The sequence below is a fragment of the Ailuropoda melanoleuca genome, chromosome 9 (genome assembly GCF_002007445.2).
Source record: "Ailuropoda melanoleuca isolate Jingjing chromosome 9, ASM200744v2, whole genome shotgun sequence".
Lineage (NCBI taxonomy): Eukaryota > Metazoa > Chordata > Mammalia > Carnivora > Ursidae > Ailuropoda > Ailuropoda melanoleuca.
Window position 1 is genome coordinate 52,189,936 of NC_048226.1, and position 15,536 is coordinate 52,205,471.

At 40.2% G+C, this 15,536-nt stretch overlaps 1 long non-coding RNA gene across 1 annotated transcript in view; it reads right to left on the minus strand.

The window, feature by feature from the left end:
• The window catches only part of LOC117803764, a 69,793-nt gene that overhangs the window by 16,834 nt on the left and 37,423 nt on the right, over nt 1-15,536 (minus strand). The window contains exon 2 of the long non-coding RNA XR_004627833.1: nt 3,688-3,752. This is a non-coding gene — a long non-coding RNA (uncharacterized LOC117803764). The remainder of the gene's footprint in view (nt 1-3,687; nt 3,753-15,536) is intronic.

The following is a 15,536-nucleotide window of genomic DNA, read 5'->3' on the forward strand; positions in this document are numbered from 1 at the left end:
GTGCATTAACTATTGTTTTCTGCCTTGTTTAGATAAGGAAACTAGGGCTCAGAGTCTAGGTAATGGGGTTGCAAGCCATACAGTGAGCACAAGTGAGAGCGCAGATTGGAGCACAAGTTCATCTGATGGTCAAGCCTGTGCTACTAATAACTATTATTCAGGAATTCTGTCACCCTGTTTAATGCCTGTACTGCCTCAGTTTATGGACTGTGGAGTGTTGCTTGAGGAACAATAGGCTCATGTCTCTTACATGGGAGCTGTTGACATTTTGGGTGAGAGAATTTTTCACTGTACTGGAGTATGGCAAGCATCATAAGACTTTTAGCATCCTAAGATCATGGCCACAGAATGCTCATGGTTTCCATCAGTCTACCCCAAACACCCCCCATTTCCATATGAACTATAAGGGTATGGTATCATACCCATTTGAGAACCCTGGGTAGAGCAAATGTATCTCAACTTTATATTTCCTGGTGTCAATTAAGCCCTTCTTTCTGCTAAGCGATTATTTAATGTCAGTTGACCTCTTAGCAAAAGATATAAAGTAGTGCCTTCATTGAACATTTCTGTATTCTCTTAACTAGTTCTACAACACATAGGATCTCTTGGGAGATTTGCTTTTACCCCAGATCTATCAGATCTCCTATTTTCTTTTCTATGCATCAACACTTTGTTGCCAATAACCCACTGGACATTTCCCTATGGATGCTGTGTTTAATTTCCAACTAGTTACATCTTCCTAAAATATAATGTGCTGATGTAAGTGCTTGAGCTATGGAAGTAGACAGTCCTGTAATTCAGTTCTGGCTCTCTACCCTTTAAGAACTCTGTAACTCAGAGCAAGTTACTTGACTTCTGATCCTTAGTTACCTTCTTTGTAAAAAGACACTACATTACCTGACTCATAGAATTGTTTTAAATATTAAATGAGATAATGTAATGTATGTAAAGCACTTAGCCCAGGGCCCAGCACAGAGTAAAGGCCCAGTGTCTCCAGTACCGCTCAAGAGAACTCTGCAATGAAACAGGCTATAACATCCACACAATCCAACACAGTGGCCACTAACCACATGTTTGTGGGTATTGAGCACTTTAAATGTAGAAGTGCATTTGAGGAATTGAATTTTTTGTTAAAATTTAATCAATTAAAATGTAAATTTAAATACCCATGATGCTAACCTCATGTTGTCCAAAACTAAATTTCTTATCTTTGATCCCAAACCTACTCCTCTTGCAGTATTCTCCATTTCAATACATGGGAATGGCATTTTTCCAGTTCCAAACCTAAAAGCCTGAGAGTGATCTTTAATTCCTTTCTTTTTGATAGTATATCTAATCCATTAGCAAATTATTTCAGCTTTACCTTCAGAATATATTTAGAACTCAGTTACTTTTCACCTCTTCTGCAAATACCACCCTGGTTCAAACACCACCATATCTCCTCTGCTCTCCTGTTGGCATATTTATTCTCCTAGAGCTATCATTTTAAAAAACAGCATTAAAATATATACTCCTCTGTTAAGAAGCTGAAGCCTTTACAGAGGTCCTATCGAATCTTGTCTGTGTCTCCCAAATTCCCAACACCCCCTCCTGATTTCTTCTCCTACCACTCTCCTCTCAAACATTTCCCTTCAGCCACTGACTGCTGACACAAGTGTGCTGCCTCAGGATGTTTGCACTTCTTGCCTCAGCCTGTAACAATCTTTCGTGAGGAATCTGCAGCCCAGGCTTCTCAGCTTTCTCACTTCCTTCAGGTCTCTTCTCAAATGTCACCCTAGCAATGAGTCATTCCCAGATCACACCATATATAATAGCTATCACCCCTCCCCCATACTCTCTATTCCCTCATACTGTCCTTGCCCTTACTTGTCCTGACTAACCATACATTCAATTTAAAAAAAAATGGGGGGGCGTACCTGGGTGGCTCAGTGGTTAAGCATCTGCCTTCAGCTCAGGGCATGATCCCAGGGTCCTGGGATCGAGGCGCACTTCGGGCTCCCTGCTCTGCTGGGAGCCTGCTTCTTCCTCTCCCACTCCCCCTGCTTGTATTCCCTCTCTCGCTGGCTGTCTCTCTTGCTGTCAAATAAATAAATGAAATCTTAAAAAAAAAATGGGGGGAATTATTATCCATCTCTCCCACTGGAAAGTACGCTCCATTATGAAGGGACTTTGTTTTTACAGTGTTCATTCCTTAGTACTCAATTAGAAAGCATCTTGGCACACAGAAGATACTCAATAAATATTTGTTGAATGATTAAATTCTTTTTTTTTAAGACTTTATTTATTTGTCAGAGAAAGAGAGAGAGAGACAGAGCACAAGCAGGGGGAGTGGTAGGCAGAGGGAGAAGCAGGCTCCCCGCTGCGTAGGGAGCCTGATGTGGGACTCGATCCCAGGACCCTGGGATCATGACCTGAGCTGAAGGCAGACGCTTAACTCACTGGGCCACCCAGGCGGTCCCTAAATTCTTTAATTAATGGCTTCCTTGTGCCTGTTTAACGTATTTTAATATTATTTAAGACCCTTTATGATTTTGCTTCAATTTATTTTTGAAAACTATATTTCTTACCCTTCATACACATCATTCAAAATTTCATCAGGTCTTTTACTTACCCTAGAAGTAATGTGCTTGATGACTACAGAATATGAATGAAATAGGGAGTACGGTATTCATGCCCTCATTTTCCTGAACTGGTATGTCATGACATTCTGTTCTACCAGGAAATAGGCTGCCCAATTTTGGTCAACATTTAAAATTTATTTTACTACAGCTGAGTACTGCCAACAGGCAATATCTGTCCAAGAACTTCACCCGAGTTCTTTGTGGAACATGGTACAAATTAGATACAATTTACTACAAATAAAATAGTTTCACATAAATCAAACCCTCACCAAAGAAAAACGTACAGCCAAGAGATGACTTAACCTTTGGATTAAATCCTTGAGTGCTACGAGGCCTACAAGTTTCTACGTTTCCTTCAAACAGAATCTGAGTGCCTAAGGATGAATGGTTATGGTGAATCACGACCGTGTGATCTTTGTAGGCAATGTGAGGCTTTGTTATGTGCAAGTCTAATTATGTCGCATTTATTGTTAACTTATTCCGTGGTTTCTTGAGTCTTAATGTCAACTGTTTTCTCAAAATCTGGTGTTTGTGCTATAATCAAAAAAAGTTTGGGAACCGTGTGTTTAGTGCCTAGATTTTAATGCTGCCTACACAACTTACATTATTACTCAATTCCTGCTGCTTATTGATCAATGATTATTAATGTTCGTTGTATTTTAAATTCACTTTTAAGTTCATGGGAATAATGGTGGCTTTTCCCTGGGTTTCATGTACTCACTGTTCTCCTTTCTTAGTGTTGCCGTCTTAGAATTCACTGCCATTTGGTGGGTCATGTGTGATGTGGGTTAGTAGGAAGAAATGATTAAACTGATAGACTGGTTTAAAAAGCTGAGTGACACATGTTTTGAAATATTGTGAAAGGCAGGGTGGTATGACTCCTCACTGGTCCCACAGCAACTGGAAAATAAATTGAGTCTTATAACAGCTGGTCTGTCAGGACCAGTCAGCAGATCATATGTGAATATTTACTTCGGATCAAGCCCATCTCTTCCTCTCATACCTCCTCTGCACACTTTGAAAATGCCTGAGAAGAGAATAATAATATTTTGAAAAGAGTACTTACTATGGTGCTGGTGCCAGTGAACCAGACAGAGCAGGGTCAGAGTCCTTTTTCATGGAACTGACATTCTAGTGTGGGAAGATAGAACACAGACAATTATAACAAATGGCATAGAGTGATAAATGCAGCAACAAAAAATATGAAAACAGTTGTGTGATAAGTAGTGTGATAAATAGTAGTGTGAGTAGGGTTGAAGCTACTTTATTTGGGATAGTCAGGGAAGTCCTTTCAGGGAGGTAAAGTTTAAATTGAAACCTGAATAAGGAGCAGAAAGTAAGCAAGTAAGTATCTGGGGACATAGCATTCTAGGCAGAGAGGTTAGCAATGACAATATCCCTGTGTGGGGACAAAGTGGGACAGTGACAGAAGTTTATTGAAAGAGAAGCAACGATGGACAAAATGTAGTCTAACGTGCGAGTAGGAGACAGAGCATGTAGGATCTGGTAGCTGCTAGTGAGGAATCTGGGATTATCTGTGGGTCAAGAGAAACTATTGGAGGGTCTCAAGTAGGAAATGACAGAAGACAAAAAACAAAAAAGAAACCAAACCCAAACAAACCTAGTTTCATTTTCAGTAATGGAAAACTTGATATTTAGAAATAACTCTCCTACAAAATACAAGTGAAAATACTGGACCAAATATTTTTAAAATTTTCTTTCAAGCGACAGACACATAATAAAATAGTGAGGAATTATTTGGCATAGATTTGGGAATCAAGAGACACGAGTTCAACTGACAGGGCTGGTTTTGCCATGGATCATTTATTTGTGGATCCAACAGTGGCTGAGAGGCTGAATTGTACTTTTGTTAACAAAGGAAATAATTGGCCTTTGTCTAATGATAGATGAGCTAACTTCAACTTCTACTGAATTAGAAAAAGAGGTCCTAATAGTTCAAAATTTAGGTATGAGGATGTTCATCCGAGTGCTATTTACTCTAGCTGAGGATTGAAAAGCACAGAACTTTCTAGAAATGGGTAACTGCTTAAATAATAATGGTATGGGCATATGATAAAATACTAACAGGCATAAAAAAAAAGCCTACTAAGATCTTGTTAAAATTGTAAAAGAGATTGTTTTCTTAAATTCTCTTTCTGAGAGTTCATTGTTAGTATATAAAAAGGCAGGAGAGGCGTGGAGGGTGGAGTGCTCACCTGCAGACGCTAGAGAATACAAAAATGGCGCCCGCCCACACCTGCACCGCAAGGCAGAGGGAGAGTGCAAAGATGGCGCAGCAATGGCGCAAGCCCTTGCTGCTGCTGCTGCTGCTGCTGCTGCAAGGGAGGGAGAATGCAAAAATGCTGCCTGCCTGTGCCTCCAGTCCGGAGAGAGTCCCAACAAGCTTCCGCACCTCCCGCAGATGACTTAAGGTTAGCAAATATCTCCCTTGCATACGGTCTAGGCGCTTTTCAATCTGCTGCTTTTGCGCTGGGTCTCGCAGCAAATGCGTGTGTGTGAGAGCCTGCTTAGAGTGGAATCTCTGTTCCCTATCCTCCTATGTTTCTCCAGGAAAGTCGCCCCACTGGTTTTCAAAGCCAGATATTCTGAGGTCTCTTCTGTCTGGTTCAAGGCCAAAGGGTTGGAGTGCCCGATGTGGGCACATACCCTAATTTCAGGGAGAAGCTCAGTGTTTGTGACCTGTTGCCCATCCGCCCCCTGCCCCGCCTCCGCCTCCTCCTCCGGATTGCAGTTTGCTGCCCTGAATGTGGGATTTTTGGAGAGACCTGGTCTCCACTTCCCCTACTGGATTTGATGTGGCCTTTTTATCTTTTGCTGTGGAGAATCTGTTCAGCTGGTTTTCAGGATTTGTTTGTTTGTTTTTCAGAGAGAATTGCCGCATATGTAGCTCTATAGATTTGTTGTGTCCATGGATGGAGGGAAGTTCAGGGTCTTCGTAGACCGCTATCTTGTACTACCCTATCCCACGTTGTTTTTTTAACTTAATAATATTTAACTTTACTTCCACTATATTATTTATTTTATCAGTTGCCTATTGATAAGTGTTCAAGCTTTTTTGAAAAATTTTCAGTTATTAACTATGATTCAATGAATATTTTTATATGTTGATGTAATTAAATCTTTTAAAAATATTTAAAAGGTATTTTTTACTAGGTCCCCAGAGCACTTACTCAGGAGTCTTCATAGCAGGGGCCAAGTATTTCCTGGTTGCAGACACAGCTGACCTCAAAAAGTTGTACAATGCAGTAGGACCTGATTAAGGAGACTTCTACCCTACAAAATATTTTGCCTCTAAGAGGCGCTTAAACTACTTTAACAAGGAACACATTTTTCCTTTGTACAATTAAATATCTAAAGGTAGAGAAATCTTTATTCTAAAGTCAACCCTAATGGACAAGTTGAAGGACCAATGTTTTACTTATGATGGGACAGTTTTGCTCTTCTCATTTGCTGGGCTTTATGCAAGGCTGTGGTGTTTCCTTGGGCACAACTTGAAGGGCCTGTCTTCTCATTCACATCTGTGTGGATGGCCCCGCTAGGTCATGTGAAATCTGTGTGGTTATGCCACTGCATAACCTCAGGCTGCAGATAGCTTCCTGAGGAGGAGAAATTTAAGTTAAAACCTGAAGGAAGAAAAAGAGCCAGGCAGGAGATGATCAGGAGAGAGCCTTTTCAGTAAGAGTCAATGGCCAGAGGATGGAAGGAACTTGGTGTGGAGACAGGTGCGCGTGAGGAGGAAGAACTGTGCTGGGCGCTGGGGAGGGTGGAAATGCACTGGGTCCAGCTCTGCTGGAAAGTTACTTGGAGGGTTTAAAATGAGGTAGAATCATAGTAAAAGGTGGACACACATATCTCAATCCCTAGGGCCAGATATATTTTTGAATTCAGAATGTGTTTTGCATTTTAGAAAGTCAATATGATGCACACATGAAACCATATAGTAACCCATCAATTATGTAACTGCCAGAGGCACCTGGGGGCGGCCCTGTAATCACACGTTACTCTACCTGCAGTGACACATGAATATTCACACAAAGTGAGGCCAATAAAGACTATACATGGCTCTGCGTCAGTTTATCTCAGGCTTTGCTGCCAAATGAGTTCAGCTCCAATTAGATTTTGCCACCAACTAAATTATAAAAAAAAAAAATCAGTTTTCAGAGCTTTTGGATTTGGACTGGTGGATGGATGACAGATTACAGATATGTAATTATCCTCCCCTTCCCCAATCATTTGGTTAATACTCCATTATTCATTAATTCGACTAATTATTTTTTGAAGACCTTTCTAGGTGCCAGGTAGTATTTTGACTGTTCAGAAATGTTTAAACATGAAAAATTCATGTATTTTTATGTAGGAAAACTTCTTTTTAAAAATTAGCCATGTAAAAAATATGTATAGCTATGTAATTTTTAAATGTTAATTTTCTATAGTAAAATATTGCAACCACAGCGGCAACAAACCTGAGTCAGCTAGCACAAAGCCTCTTGGTATGTAGGCTAACTTAGAAGAGCCTAGTGCCAAGTTCTTGGTCAGAGGAGAGTGAGGTGCTGGAATCGACAGTTGGCTTCCCTGAAATTCCTTCAATGTGACAGTGTCCAGAGCCTTTCAGAAGTCCCTCATGCTCGCATTTGCCTTTGATAATTAACGAGTGCATCTGCCTGTGAGGACATAATTATGATATAGGATTTAGAGGAAACATGTAGAACCAGGAGTATATTTTGGATAATTCTTGTTCCGAATAATGAATTTCAATACTGTTCTTGCAATAGTGCCAGATACTGAGGTAAGAACTTTGCATGGTTTCATTAAAAAATGAGGTAGATACAAATATTTATTTCCCTTTTAAGAATCCAGGAACAGAGGTCTAAAAGCAATGTGAAGTGGATACTGGAGTTGCAACTCTAGAGAGCAAGGCATGCCTGGGAGTTTACCCTCCACCCAGTACCCACCCTGCTCCAGAGGTGGCAAATAAACAATGACTGACAGGTGTGGGAGTGTGAAAGCTCAGGTCCCTTGCATCAGGTGAGGACAGCTCTGAGATGTACGTGACACTCAGAGCGGCGCCGTCCAAGTTGAGCCAGCCCTCTGCAGCACTTTGCCTGAGCTCACACCCTCTCTTGGTTTCCTCTTCCTGCTCGTGCTTCCTCTCCACTCTTTCTCTCACCCTTACAGGTCTCTCCCAAGCACTTCCTTTAACAAATTGCTTGCACAAAAATTCTTGCCTCCGGGTTGGCTTCTGGAGAACGCAGAGCAGCCTTGCTGAGTCCTGGGGAATTCCTGACCCGTGGAAACCATGAGAGATTTAAAAAAGTATTGTTTAAACCATGATTTGATATATGCAGCAGTAAGTAGTTAGGACTCCCTGCTATGAGCGGTAAACGTGTACAGCAGGGACTTTTCCAGCTCTTTCTCAGAGGGATCTATGGCTAAATTCATCATGATCAGGCAGACATATATTCCAGATGGAAGGTTTCCCTTCTTGCTGTAGGGCCTCGGCTAACACCACTAACTAAGGGCCCACAGAGTGTCTGATCTGTGAAACAACATGGCCTTGGGTCAGGGCACCCACCTTCTGGTAAATGAGGTGTGACAGAGTATAAATGATCACAGAATCCACTGATCCTACCGTGAGCCACCTCACTCAGAAGATTTTAGCCAGATAGAGCACAGGACAGTCTCCTGAAGGCACAACTAAGAGTGGGGTATATGATCCTTCAGGATGTGGTTTGTACCACAGAGCAAAAGCCATTACATCCCGCTGGGTACACACTGGGAGGAATTTAGAGGTTCAGGAACCAGAGGCAGGAACAGGAGTGGCCCTGCTCACCATTAACTCCCAGTGACCTATTTCTTGTTCCTTTGGATATGTTTTTGTACCTTCCTTTTGCTCTCCCCGCCTCGGTATACTTCCAGAGCCACAGCCGTGGTTCCTCTTGGCCACACTGTCTGCCCACTGCTGGAGCCATTCTACTTACAAGCTGGAGGTGCCTGAGAATTTATGTTCCCCTCCTTTTCCCACCAGTGCTGCCAGCCTGGGTGTGAGGCACAGAAGCATAGCTCCCTTGCTGCAGATTGGGACAGCTCTGAGGCTGAGCTTGCCCTCTGGACTTCCCTTGTGGGACAGTCTTCGCGTGAGGTCTCGTCCTTGCTCGCCTTCCTCTCCTTCCTTCTGCTTCAGAGGACCCTCACCTAACTCACTTTCTAGCGTCACAAACAAAACAAATTGTGGAATCAGAACCTAGAGTTTATTTTATTCATTCTTTATCTGAATTTTAACAGGGTGTCATGTATTTTATCTGGTAACTGTATCAGGCCACTAGCCCAAGTCTGTCTTATTCCAGTACCTATGCAGCTTTTTAAAATTAGTAAATCATTTTGAACCTGTGAATCTGTAAATAAATTCAGTGCACATATTATAGAATTCAAAATATAAGATTATAGAGTATATAGTAAACAGTAAATCTGCCTACCACCCAGTGCCCAGCCACCCAGGTCTCCTTTTTAGAGACAGTCATGATAAACTGATTCTTGTTTATCTTTCTTAAAAATATTCTTTGTAAATGCAGGCGTAATTGTGTATGTATCTCTGTAATTTGGTTTATTAGTTTAACAACCCAGCTTGGAGATAGGTCCTTATCAGCAGATCTAGAGCTGCCTTGTTCTCTTTAATAATTACATATTTACTTTAAAAAGAATTAATAGTCATGTGGATTGTTTTTAGTGTTTTGGTCTTATAGATAACCAAAGTCCAGGCTATGTTGTTTTATTCAATGTAAAGAGACTCCAGGGTCTACGTATTAAAGTGCAGATCAACAGATTGAACTGCTAAATACTCCTAATAGGATTGAGGAACGATGTGGCTTCCTCGATAATTCGGTAGAACACATGAAATGTGTGGATGCTATCTGTGCTATCTGACATTTAAAGTTATTCTTCCCCCAGTTACTGTGCTAAAATTTTATAGTGGATATGAATACATGTTTGCTCCTGATCTTTTGCAATAACTCCCCAAGAAAACTAATAACTATTTACCAATCAAATATCATTATCACTCACAATAGGAGAGGGGATTCATGGCATTGTATTTAATTTCATCTGGGAGTCAGTGCATTTTCTAAGACTAATGGGCAGTGAGTGGAATGCCTACTGCTAAAATCCAGTAAGACAAGAGTGTGTTTTAAAAGCACTGTTTCTGGGATAAGCAGAAGGTCCTATAAATCAGTTGCACTCCTTTCTAGAAAAAAACCTTCAGAGAAAGTGGAATAGATGCCAGGTAGGTTCCCAGAAGGTTGTTTTGCTAATATGTGACAGAAGGGAAGATGCATTTCAGGGCAAGAAGACACAGGCCCAATTTGCTCAGGGTAGAGCCAAATGATGAGTTTAGGGGTTACAGGAGACTGACAAGGGCACATAGTCTGGTATATTATCAAACAGGGAACTTCTTGCTGGCTGAGAAGATGGTGGGGAAAATGGGGTGATGGTGTAGTATCCAAGAAATTATTATTATAGACTGATATTTATTTGGGGCAACTCTCATTGGGTTAGAAATACTCTAGGGGTGCCTGGGCAGTTCAGTCGGTTAAACATCGGACTCTTGATTTCGGCTCACATCATGATCTCAGAGTCGAGAGATTGATCCCCATGTAGGGCTCCATGTTGGGTGTGGAGCCTGCTTGAGATTCTCTCTCTCCCTCTCCCTCTGCCCCTCCAAAAAGAACAAGAAGAAATGGTCCTCCCCTCATTAGGTTTACAATACAGTAGCCTGACATGGAAACAATGACATTATCTAAACACAAGAGTTGTCTTGAACAGAATTCATGTATTACAGTATAGTACACAAGTAATATGCATGGTTTAGATTTTCTTAAATTCTTTGCTAGTCAAGCATATGCAACTACTCCCTGATAAGCCTCCATAAAGACAGACTAACGGAGTAGGAATTTGGTTTAAAAGGGAAGATAAAGGTTCTGCAATCACTATGTATCCTGTGTTTCCCTCCCTCCACAATTAATCTTTTCACTACCTTTAAAAACATGTTTATTACTTAAGGAAGAAACAGCTTTGAAATGTTAGACGAGCATGTGGAGTTTTCAACCTGGTTCTATGGTAAACTTATTATTTGGTAAAGGAACATTAGCAGATTTGACCCAATCGCTTTGTCTTTTCATTTTTAATGCTCTTACATTGAAATGTCTACTGGTAAGAGTAGAAGGTACAGCCTGATGGTGTGCGCGGTATGTGTTGGCTCACGCTTTATACATTAAATAAATATCACAGGAACTGAAACAATCGATGCTTCTCAAGTACAGGTATCCTCTCAACCACAGGATTTACTTTAGCCCTTCCTGAGAAGTGCTACTGTAAACATACAAGCCATGCCACCCACTTGCAAATTGCACTTGAACACCACGTGAATGCATCTCTTGAAGGAACATGAAGGGGCTAGATTGCAAAAAACAGCATTCCAAAAACAAACATAGAACACTGATTCCCCCCCCATCCCCAGGCATTGCCTGGTGATACTAGTCTGCCCACTCTCGGTTTCTTATTTCTTACTCTTTCTAAGCTACCTATACTTCATTGTTTCTTTACCGGGAAAATTTGAAAATGGTAAAAACAGTGAAAATGATCTTTATCCTGAAGCATCTTCCCTTCCTGTCTTTATTAGTCCACTAACTGGCTTTCCTGTTCTTGTGCGTTGGCAATGGAGGGGGCGGGGTTCCTTGCTCCTCTTAAGGTCCCTGGCTGGGTCTGAACATTAAACTGACAAAGACAGATGAACAGGTGAAAAGCATGGGTGTTTCATCGAATTTTTACATATACATGGAGCCTACACAGGAGAATGAGGACCCAAAGTGACTAGAGCAGGAAGCTTTTGTATCTTTTACACAAAGAATAAATTTGTGGAGAGTTGACAAAACAAAGGGGTTCCGGCTTAAGGCAGTAAATAGTGAAGAAGTTACTAGGAAGATAAGGATTTAGTAAGGTTTGTTTGCAGATTCTTCTGGGGCCTTGTCTGGGCTGATAAGGGTTTATCCCCAGTAAAAGGAGGCTTATGTCCTGTGTTTAGGCAGAAAGGGGGCAGCTCTGTCTGCAATTACTGCTTCATTGTTTTCAGCCCAAAATAATTTGTATGGCAAATAGGCACATTTTAGGGTGGCATATTCTGGTTTTCTTCAGCAAATAGGAGTCATGGAATCAAATGACTCCAAGTCCAGGGGCACTTGGAAGGGACATCTGGTAGAAAAATCCAGGAGAAATAAATACAGAATCTTAGATTTTCAGGGCTGGAAGGAAACTTAAAGAGAATTGAACCCAATATCAAGTATTTGAATCTCTCCGGAAATATGTAGAATTGTTTAAAAAGAATTTCTAGTTTGCGAACCCTTGCGTCCTGAAGCCTATTTCCTTCCCACTTTTGAAACACTTAATTACCAATGTCTAACTTTCCGACCAGTAATGTTTAAAAATGTCATAGATTATTGTACATATCACATAAAACTAATATCATATGTCACTGCCTACAGTAAGTTCGTATTTATTTTTCTTTCTTTTTCAAGATAATCTTCTGGTACACTTTTCTATTTTCTCAAAGCAGTGAAAATACAGATACCATCACTGTTTTCCTATTCTCTTCTTGGTTCAAATCTCAAAGAGTATTGAACTGGGAACTTGAGGAACATAATTAGCAGAGATAATAAAAAAAGAAAAAGTAGATATAATAAACTATTAAAAAATCAAATTCTGAAGCCAAAGGGCACTCTAGTTAGATTTCATTTAGTAAAATATCTTCATTTTAGAAGATGAAGAAAGGAAGACCAATAATGTTTTTGTGTGACTTGTCTAGTGATGCATAGATGGTTATGGGGGGCGGTCTCTGCTAGGTCCCACTTTCTTGAATTCCAGAAGGGCTGTAAGGCAGTTCTCAAGAGAAACTTCAATGCATGAAAGGTATTCTGGCTTCTCCTTCCTGAAAGCTTGTTTACTAGACCTTTGGATTCTGAGAACTTGATTTCTTTTTCTCTTTCTCTCACTCTCTTTTTATTTTTTTGCATGTCTGCTAACTCCAATTTAAACTTTCAGCCTCAGAGTAATGGGAAGTATGTATCCGCTGAGCCGATTAAATTCTCAGAAAATTCTGGGTCTGGAAAAGATTACAGACGCTCCCAGTTTGGGCTATTTATAATAATGAAGGGGAGCAGTAATATACATGATCTAAAATAATAAATAATTCTTAAGAAATCGTTAATTTAAATATAAAAATTACCAACTAGGCTAACATATTAATGGGAAACATCCTTCTTAGGCAAAGCATATACATACGTATGCAGGATATTTAGGGCTTTGCTTTCGAAAGGGGAGGACTTACATAACTCCATCCACCACCATCCCTACAAGTTGTAAGAGAAACTTTGATAGAAGCAGTGATATTCTGGAATATATTTCAGATAGGAGAGGTCTAAGCAATAGGTTATATAGCTCATTTTAAAGTATGGAATATATTTAATTTATACAGAAAGGTGGATAGTAGAGCTAATTAGCTTTCTATGATAAAATTCCTAGGATGGAGCTCATTGAGAAGTGCCGTAATATTGAGGGAAGAACCAAGAGGAATGGTCACTTGTAACCCCTTCTAGGAATATTATTAACATGGCTCTCTGTGTAAACAGTTGTGCTCATTCCTGCTTGCACTCCTGCAGTAAATTAATTTTTGAAATCCATTCTATCTCTGTGTATCTTCTCTTTTATTATCTTTTGGATTCTCAGTTTTGTTTTGTTTTTAACAGAGGAGATAATCTATTTTTCTTGAAAAGGAACTCCAGCTTTACATCTCTTCTCCTTGGAGGTTTTGCAAACTCGATTTATCATGAATAATTGAGAGTTTACTTTTTTTTGGAAACACTTTTTTATGACTGCATCAATATATGGAAAATAAAAAGATGCTGGCACAGAGTTAAAAAGACATTGACCTGCCAGTTCACCAGTCTTAAAGACCAGTGTGTATCCCTGTGTGCTTGTGAGCCATGGCATACCACAGATGTTCTCGAGTGATTGTTTTTCATCATGTTGGGTAGCCAGAACACGAATGAAGTTCTTCATTCTCTGTAGATGTATTTCCAGATTCTTTAGACTTTCTCTTTTTAAGAATAATTTCACGCCTTGTGTTTTCTGTTTTCTTCACATTGTTTTTCTTCTTAAATAAGAGATCTCAGAATCAGACCCCCTTAGGGATAAGTGTTTTGGTAAAACAGTATTTCCTTTAATCTATAGCCTTTCTCCTTTAGGCCATTTCTACTTCCTCTTCCTTAAATATTCCATTTCCCAGTTTTTGACCACTAGGTGTCATGAGTATTCACACCAATGCCTCAAAGGTGTAAAAATAAACTTTCTCTTAAAACAAGCCTTTGAGTCTCTTGACTTTTCATATATGATCTTGTATCACTTGGGCCCACATAGTAGCTCACATTTGTTTGTGATTCAAACTCATACTAGAAAGTTCAGATAAACTGTCAAACCCAAGGAGAGCAAAATGGAAATCTTTGTGGCATATGAATGGTTTGTCAAAGGGGCAAATATGTGTAGCTTTGAACTTTGCAGAACTCATTCCTTCCAGACTCCCTTCCCCACGGGCCTCCAAGGTGCCCTTAGCCCCACCATATGAGATTAATAGGCACTTACTTTTAGGGATGGGCTGCACAAAACAAGGGCACATTGATTGAAATACCCTTTAGAAATCTTTGCATTACTTGTAATTGGGATACAGATGAGATACCAGGACCTACTATCATTCTACTTATTTGTATTTCAGCTGAAGTGTCTGATAAATTAAAAATTACTTTCAAATCATGACTTTTGGGAGCTAGAAGGATCCTTAGAATGGTCAATCCTAACTTTTTGATTTTAGGGTGGGGAAAGGATGCCTGGAGTAGTTTGCTCATTGTCCAAAGATGGTAGTAGAACTAGACCTTGGACACACATCATCTGACTCCCATGCAGAATTCATCCTCTTTGTAGTCCTTATTGTTCTTAGAGTGGATTCACATATCTACCTTGGAATTTTGAAGACAATATAAATTAAAATGTTCCTCAGCCTATGTTCAATATTATAAGAAAATCTTAGTAAGCTTCCTTGGTGAATATTTGATGTTAAAAAACAAAAACCAAAATCAGTCTATTAGTTATTGTCACAATGACAAGAAACAAATCTGAGTGTTCTCATTCTGTAAGATTCACAGATCGCATCTGAATTCAGAGCAATGGAATGGCTGCTCCATTTAGCTTTTTGCATTGCTGCCAGATCCATACACATCTTTCAACGAAGTCTTTTTTTCCTTAAAAGAAGTTGACCGTATTTAATGGAAAGATGTAGTCTATCTATTGGTATTCTAAGTCTAAAAGAATATTATTGTTGTCACCAAGGTGAAGAGGAAATTAGCTTAGTCACTTGGATATAAATGGAGTGAAAAATATTCTATTTTTCCAAATAGCTGTATCATGAAATGATTTTGTTTGTGTAATGCACGTTATTTCTTAGGATAAGCAGGGCCATCCTTGTAGGACCAAAAATGTTGGGATGGTCCATGTCCTGGATGTTTACTCATTTTCCAGGGAGAGGACCCTATAGATCCCTCTGGTAAATATGGCTCTCTTCATTCGGACCGAGATTTTCATGGTAAACCCAGTGCAGAAATTCTTTGAGTAGGGGCGCCTGGGTGGCACAGCGGTTAAGCGTCTGCCTTCGGCTCAGGGCGTGATCCCGGCATTATGGGATCGAGCCCCACATCAGGCTCCTCCGCTATGAGCCTGCTTCTTCCTCTCCCACTCCCCCTGCTTGTGTTCCCTCTCTCGCTGGCTGTCTCTATCTCTGTCGAATAAATAAATAAAATCTTT